We start from the raw sequence: 8,439 nt of genomic DNA, 5'->3' as shown, positions 1-8,439 counted from the left end.
TCAACTACAATGAAATACCAGTTCACGTATGTTAGAATGGCTATTACTAATATTTGGAATTTTAAAAAAATCTTATTTCAAAAATTCTTACTAAAATAAGAAAGTTATAGCAGAGAGGTAATTTGGGGAAGATGAAAGAGGTAATACTAAAACAATCCAGGAAATCATATTAAAGAGAAATGAGGGTTCATCTAAGACAGTGATGGCGAACCTTTTGAGCTCGGCGTGTCAGCATTTTGAAAAACCCTAACTTAACTCTGGTGCCGTGTCACATATAGAAATTTTTTGATATTTGCAACCATAGTAAAACAAAGACTTATATTTTTGATATTTATTTTATATATTTAAATGCCATTTAACAAAGAAAATCAACCAAAAAAATGAGTTCGCGTGTCACCTCTGACATGCGTGTCATAGGTTCGCCATCACTGATCTAAGACATCCAATTTGCTTTTGACCAAAAGCAGATTAACAGCTATACTCAATTTTAAAAATTATATTTTTATTGATTTCAGAGAGGAAGGAGAGAAAGATAGAAACATCAATGATGAGAGAGAATCATTGATCGGCTGCCTCCTGCACGCCCTCTACTGGGGCTGGAGCCCCACAACAGGGGCCTGTGGTCTTGACTGGAATCTAACCTGGGACCCTTCAGTCTGCAGGCTGATGCTCTATCCACTGAGACAAACAAGTTAGGGCACTAATTTTTTTAAAGGCAGTTTGTGACAGTGGAGGGGCCAATGGCAGAAAAGTCTTTGATATTTTTATGGGAGGTAAAAGCTTAAATTTGGATAAATGTTGAGCTCTGGGGATAAAAAAATAAATATACTTAGGAAATGCTCATATCAATTAAATTTTGTTCTTGGAAGAGTTAACTAGTTTTTATCCTAATAACAATGTACAGATGTTACATTGGTGGGACAAACTGCTCCCTGTGGGCACAGTGGTTTCCTTAGAGAATACTGCTACTTGCACCCAGAAACATCTGAGGTAAGAGACCAGAGTGGATGAGAGAGACATGACTTTTCACCTCAGTACATGCAAACAACAAGTGCTACACTGATAATCTCAAAAACTAAAAAATTACACGCCGTTTTTTAGATTTATATTCTGATGCTCTTGAATACCATAAGGGGACTACATCAAATATTTACTAACTTCTACTATGTCTCAGGCACAGCAGGGAATGTAAGCATATGAAAGAAGCTGGCAGCCTTTGGCTCAATATAATATTTTAATTCTCTAACAAATATCCATTGAGTAATTTAGATATGCTTTCTCAAATAGTCACATTTCAAATATATTTGGGAATTGCTTAATGATTATGCTTCTATATTATGTTTTGGATAAGCTTGGAGTCCATGTTTAATAAAATACGTTAGGTAATGAGTGCATTGTTCTGATGATTATCATAGCACAATAATATTTTAAGCTCATTAAATAAAATTAAGTATTGCATTTCACAGAAAGTCAGATTGTTAATATTTAAACAAAATAACTTTTTTGCATAGGAACAAAAGGACATAGTCTATCCTCAATGTCAATCATTTTACAGGTGAAGATCATGTTTCAAAAAGCTTTTCTAGTGAATTCTTAATAAATAAGCAAAGGCCTTCTGGTACATTTACACCATGGAACACTATGCAGCAGTAAAAAAGTATTTCTTACCCTTAGAGACAGCATGGAGGGAACTGGAGAGTATTATGATAAACAAAATAAGCCAGTCAGAGAAAGACAAATAGCACCTGACTTTACTCATATATGGAATCTAGAGAACAGAATAAACTGATGAATAAAATAGATCCAGAGACATAGAAGCATGGGATAGACTTTTGAATCTCGGAGGGAAGGTTAGGGTGGATGGGTTGTTGGGAAGAGATTAACTAAAGAACTGTATTTATGTATGCATAGCCCATGGACACAGACAATAGTGTGGTGAAGGCCTGGGGTGGGTGTGGGGTGGGTGTGGACTAGACGGGGTTAATGGGGGAAAAAAGGGACATCTATAATACTTTCAACAATAAAGATTAAAAAAAAAGCAAAGACGACACATTCCTAAAACCCTGTAACAATACCCTAATCAAATGTGAGATATGTAAACAATATATTCTCATTAAATTTTGTCAAATATTACATGAATTAAGCATCATGTGACTGGAGAATAATACCTGTTATACAATAATTATTTCTTTATATGATGACTTTAAAATGTATGAATTCTCTTAAAAGACATTACTAAATAACTTTTCTGAAACTTTTTCTTTTACAAAAGTACTTGGACATTTTAATGAACTCCACTCCATGTAGCTTCAAGCTACCAGGACACAGGCCCCACCAACACCCTTAATCTTCTCAGCTCTTCTACTGAAGAACTCGGCCTTCACAATGACAGGCTGCTTTGGGAGCTTTCCCTTCCCCAGAACTTTGTAGTAGCTCTATCGCACCACATCAATGATAGGAGCAACTCCAGTCTTGCTTTTGGCAGCATTCACCCGTGTCTGCTCACTGACCAGGGTCCACAGTTTATCAAGGTTGACTGTTGGGCAGAAGCTCTAGTTCCTCTTCAAGTGGTAATGCCTCATACCAACTTTCCCAAAGTAAACTGGGTGATATTTGTCGAAGTTGATCCTGTGATGATGCAGGCCGCCAGCATTATCACGGCCCCCCAGGTGCTTCCTGTGCTTGCCGATGGGGCCGTGGCCATGGCTCACGTGGCCCCGAAGTTTCCGGGTCTTCCTCAGTCTGGATGCCATGTCGGCGGCCGAGTTGCCTGAAACTTTTTCTAATATTAATATTGGGCAATGCTGTTAAAAATATAAGTGATTTGCCCTAACCGGTTTGGCTCAGTGGATAGAGTGTCGGCCTGCGGACTGAAGGGTCCCAGGTTCGATTCCGGCCAGGGGCATGTACCTTGGTTGCGGGCGCGTCCCCAGTGGGAGGTGTGCAAGAGGCGGCTGATCGTTGTTTCTCTCCCGTCGATGTTTCTAACTCTCTATCCCTCTCCCTTCCTCTCTGTAAAAAAATCAATAAAATATTAAAAAAAAATATATAAGTGATTTTATCAAACAAAAAATTGATTCACATAAATGATGGCCAACTAGAAATTCTCATTTCTAAAATAACATCATAATTTTGCTTAAAGTAATCCTGGGAAACTTCATTGACTAACTTAATTAGAGATTAAAAGGCCTTTGAGAAAGAACCACCTTCTACCACCCACCACATAGTTTTGTAAACACGTAGAAGAAAAACGAAGGAGAAAAAAATCCAAATACAAGGGCAATTGAGTTTTTGGAGAATATTTTCTTGTAGCTGGGGACCAGCCTCTATAGTATTACTCAGGGGTAAAGGATATAAAAGAACATGAAAAACTGGGAACTTCTTTATTTGGAGCTACATTTGCCACCACCATAGTTTAATATAGTAAGATATTGGATGAAGACAGCTGACATGTTGGGCCAATAGAAAAAAAACAAAATGATGAGTTGTTATCACAAAATTTATACTTAAATTTATTCTCCTATGCATAACATGGTAAACACAGAATGAAGTGATGTCAGAAGAGTGGTGGTGTAAGGGTGCAACTTTTCCTCTCCCCCAGACATTTCAACAAGTTAAACATCTATAATTCAACAAAGAAATCTCTGCTCAGCACAGATGCACACCTGAGAGACCCATGCAGTGAAACACATAGAGGTGGGAATCTGGGAATAAACAGGGAAACCAGAAGGGAGGAAAGCACAGAAGGCCTGCAGCCAGGAGCTCATGGCTCAGCAGGCCAGGAGAGGGGAGAAAGGTGGAGGAAATAGGCGCTTCCCTTGGCTAGGCAGGAGGAACAAAGAGCTGCAGGGGTGGGGGCAGCCCAGCAGAGTGAGCTGTGAGCAGTGAGAGAGCAAATAGTGTCTGAGTTGGCAGGCACCTGACAGAGGTGTTTCAGACAGAAACAGAGCCACAGAGCCCTGCCGTAGTTTGAACTCTGAAGACTCACCTCCTCTTGCCTTTGGAATTGGGTCCAGAAGCATATCATCGGTAATCCAAGAGCTGTTGCAATAGAATCGCTGTTTCCTTCTGTGACTGATCCTCAGGAGGGGTTCTTGGGGTGGGACCTTGTGGAGATCAAAGGTCGCCATTGTAGTGAGGGCAAAACAAACCCCACCACCAAGCAGTGTGTCTGTACTATCCTAAGGAAGCCACAGAGGTTCAAGACTGGGAGATGACAGAGGTAAAAATCTCGTGATTCAGTGCCATCTACTGGAATATAGTGGAAAAACCTCTTCAGAGATAAATGCGAAAACAAAGGACAGCAGGGTCGGAAAAAATGGCGGAGGCTTAGACGGACGTGTTGGTGCTTTGTCCCGGAGCAGATAGGGGTGAGCAGCTGAAACGGGTAACAATCAGCCCGATCAAGCTGGGGAGGTTCAGCTGAGAGACAGTCTGCAGCCAGGAAAGACAGAGAACTCCTAAAAAATGCGGATGGTTAGAGATTGAGGCTGAAACCTCCCCCTGGGCGCCAGCGCAGCGGCGAGACCGCGCCATCTTGGGTAGCTGTTACCGGCATCCAGAGATCGGCTACTAACCCGGCGGCAACTAACCCGGAGGCAACGACTCCCAAGCAGCGCAACTGCAAGAGCCCAGAGAAGACCCGCACCACTCCACGGAAAGCAGATTCAAGCAACAGTGGCCTCCTGATCACCACACGCTCTGCCTGGGGAACAGTTGCTGTGTGTGAAGCCTCCCTCCACCAGCCAGAAGAGCCACCACAGCTGTGAACAGCACCCACCAGAGGCTCTGCTATCAACAGAGGAGCCGCTGCTACCACAACCGCCCAAGGAGCAACCACAGCCCGAGGAGCCACTGCCACCCAGGGAGCAGCCACTGCCACCCAGGGTCCAGCCACTGAATGACTCAACAACTAGTCATGTCAGTGAGATCAAACATGGGTAGACAAAGAAACCGCCAAAGGAAAGAAAAGGAGGACTCGCCAGAAAAGCAGCTAAGTGAGACAGAGATATGCAACATGACGGAAAAAGAATTCAGAATAAGGTTCCTAGAGTACATGCACCGGATGTTCAAGAAGCAAGAAGAAACAGATGAAAAACTCAACTACTTATGCAAGAAGCTAGAAGAAACAGATGAAAAAATCAACAACTTAAGTAAGTCCCAAGAAGAAATGAAGAGCGACATAGCTGCAATAAAAAACACCATTGAAAGTATCAACAGTAGACTGGGAGAAGCGGAGGACCGAATTAGTGAATTAGAAGACAGGGAAGCAAAACACACTCAAACTGTACTGCAAATGGAGAAAAAAATTAAAAGACAGGAGGAGAGCCTAAGGGAGCTTTGGGACAACATGAAACGAAACAACATACGAATAATAGGGGTGCCAGAACAACAGAAAGATGAACATGGATTAGAAAACCTATTCGAAGAAATAATATCAGAAAACTTCCCTGAGGTGGGGAAGAAAAAAGTCACACAAGCCCAGAGAGTCCCAAACAAGGTGAACCCGAAAAGACCCACACCAAGACACATCATAATTACCATGGCAAATGTTCAGGATAAAGAGAGAATCTTACAGGCTGCAAGAGAGAGACGGAAAGTAACATACAAGGGATCTCCCATTAGATTATCAAATGATTTCTCAACAGAAACACATCAGGCCAGAAAAGAATGGACGGAAATCTACAAAGTGATGCAAAGCAAAGGACTGAATCCAAGAATACTCTATCCAGCAAGGCTATCATTCAAAATTGAAGGGGAAATAAGAAGCTTCACAGACAAAAAAGGGCTAAGGGAGTTTATCACCACCAAGCCAGCCACGTAAGAAATGCTAAAGGGACTGGTGTAAAAAGAAGAAATATCAAGCTCAGAAAGAAAACAGCCACACACACACAAAAAAAGAAATGGCTACAAACAAGTACCTTTCAATAATAACTTTAAATGTAAATGGACTAAATGCTCCAACCAAAAGACATCGAGTGGCTGAATGGATAAAAAAACATGACCCATACATCTGCTGTCTACAAGAGACCCACCTCATTAGAAGGGACTCACACAGACTGAAAGTGAAGGGATGGAAAAATATCTTTCACGCAAATGGAAAGGAAAAGAAAGCTGGGGTAGCAATACTTATATATGACAAAATACATCTCAAAGTGAAGGCCATAACCAGAGATAAGGAAGGCCACTTCATAATACGAAAGGGGTCAGTACAACAAGAAGATATAACCCTGGTAAACATATATGCACCCAATGCAGGAGCACCCACATACATAAGAAAACTTCTGGAAGATATCAGGGGAGAGATCGACAACAATACAATCATAGTAGGGGACTTTAATACACCACTGACATCACTGGATAAATCCTCTAGACAAAAAATCAGCAAAGAAACAGCAATCCTAAATGACTCACTAGATCAGATGGACTTAATTGACATCTTCAGAACACTTAACCCCACAGCTGTGGAATATACATTCCTCTCAGGTGCTCATGGGACATATTCAAAAATAGACCACATATTGGGTCACAAGCAAAGTCTCCACAAATTCAAGAAGATTGAGATCATAAAAAGCATCTTCTCAGACCATGATGGCATAATGTTAGAAATAAACTACAATAAAAACAACCCAAAATACTCAAACACTTGGAAGCTGAATAGCATGTTATTAAATATTGATTGGGTTACCGATGACATGAAAGAAGAAATTAAAAACATCCTGGACACTAATGACAATGAAAACACAACAATCCAAAACCTCTGGGACACAATGAAAGCAGTCCTGAGAGGAAAGTTTATAGCTCTACAGGCCTATCTCAAAAAACAAGAAAAAATGGTAGTCAATCATCTAACTCTACAACTCAAAGAATTAGAAAGAGAGCAACAAGAAAACCCCAGAGTGAGCAGAAGAAGGAGATAATAAAGATTAGAGCAGAAGTCAATGAAATAGAGACCAAAAAAACAATACATAAAATCAATGAAACCAAGAGCTGGTTCTTTGAAAGGATAAACAAGATTGACAAACCCCTAGCCAGGCTCACCAAGAAGCAAAGAGAGAGGTCCCAAATAAACCAAATCAGAAATGATAGAGGCGAAATAACAACAGACCCCACAGAAATACAAATGATTGTTAAACAATACTACGGGCAACTCTACTCCAACAAACTAGACAACCTGGAGGAAATGGACAAATTCCTAGGAAAATACAACATTCCAAAACTCAATCAGGAAGAATCTAAAAACCTCAATAGGCCAATAACTATGGAAGAAATTGAAGCAGTCATCAGAAAGCTTCCAGCAAACAAAAGCCCAGGGCCAGACGGCTTCACAGGGGAGTTTTACCAAACATTCAAGGAAGAACTAAAACCTACCCTCCTCAGACTACTACAAAAAATTCAAGAGGAAGGAACACTTCCAAGCTCATTCTATGAAGCCAGCATCACCCTAATACCAAAACCAGGTAAAGACATCACAATGAAAGAGAATTACAGGCCAATATCCCTCATGAACATAGATGCCAAAATCCTCAACAAAATCTTAGCAAATCGGATCCAGCAGTACATCAGAAGGATCATACACCATGACCAAGTAGGATTTATCCCAGAGATGCAAGGATGGTACAACATCTGTAAATCAATAAATGTGATACATCACATAAACAAATTGAAAGAAAAAAACCACATGGTCATATCAATTGATGCAGAAAAAGCATTCGACAAAATCCAACACCCATTTTTGATAAAAACTCTCCGAAAGGTGGGAATAGAAGGATCATACCTCCACATAATAAAAGCCATATATGACAAACCCACAGCCAACATCATACTCAATGGACAAAAACTAACACCATTTCCCCTAAGAACAGGAACAAGACAGGGATGCCCACTCTCACCACTCCTGTTCAACATAGTACTGGAAGTATTAGCCATTGCAATTAGGCAAGAAGAAGAAATAAAAGGCATCCAAATTGGAAAAGAGGAAGTAAAACTGTCCTTATTTGCAGATGACATGATATTATACATACAAAACCCTAGAGACTCCATCAAAAAGCTACTAGACTTAATACATGAATTTGACAATGTAGCAGGATACAAAATTAACCCCAAGAAATCTGAGGCATTTTTATACACCAATAGTGAACTTTCAGAAAGAGAGATTAGAAAAACAATCCCATTTACCATCGCACCAAAAAAGTTAAGATACCTAGGAATAAACTTAACTAAAGAGGTTAAAGACCTCTACTCAGAAAACTACAGGACGCTGAAAAAAGAGATAGAGGAAGACATAAACAGATGGAAGAACATACCATGTTGTTGGATTGGTAGAATCAACATCATTAAAATGTCCATACTACCCAAAGCAATCTATAAATTCAACGCACTTCCCATTAAAATACCAATGGCCTTCTTCAAAGATCTAGAACGAACTCTCCAAAAATC

General features: G+C 40.4%; 1 pseudogene; it reads right to left on the bottom strand.

Moving 5' to 3' along the window:
• Nucleotides 1-2,255: 2,255 nt before the first annotated feature.
• LOC102437390 lies at nt 2,256-2,783 on the bottom strand (annotated as a pseudogene).
• Nucleotides 2,784-8,439: the final 5,656 nt, after the last annotated feature.

Source organism: Myotis lucifugus, unplaced genomic scaffold (genome assembly GCF_000147115.1).
Source record: "Myotis lucifugus unplaced genomic scaffold, Myoluc2.0 scaffold_2889, whole genome shotgun sequence".
Taxonomy (NCBI): Eukaryota; Metazoa; Chordata; class Mammalia; order Chiroptera; family Vespertilionidae; genus Myotis; species Myotis lucifugus.
Note: the sequence above shows the minus strand (reverse complement) of the source record. Positions and strands in the feature narration are given on the sequence as shown.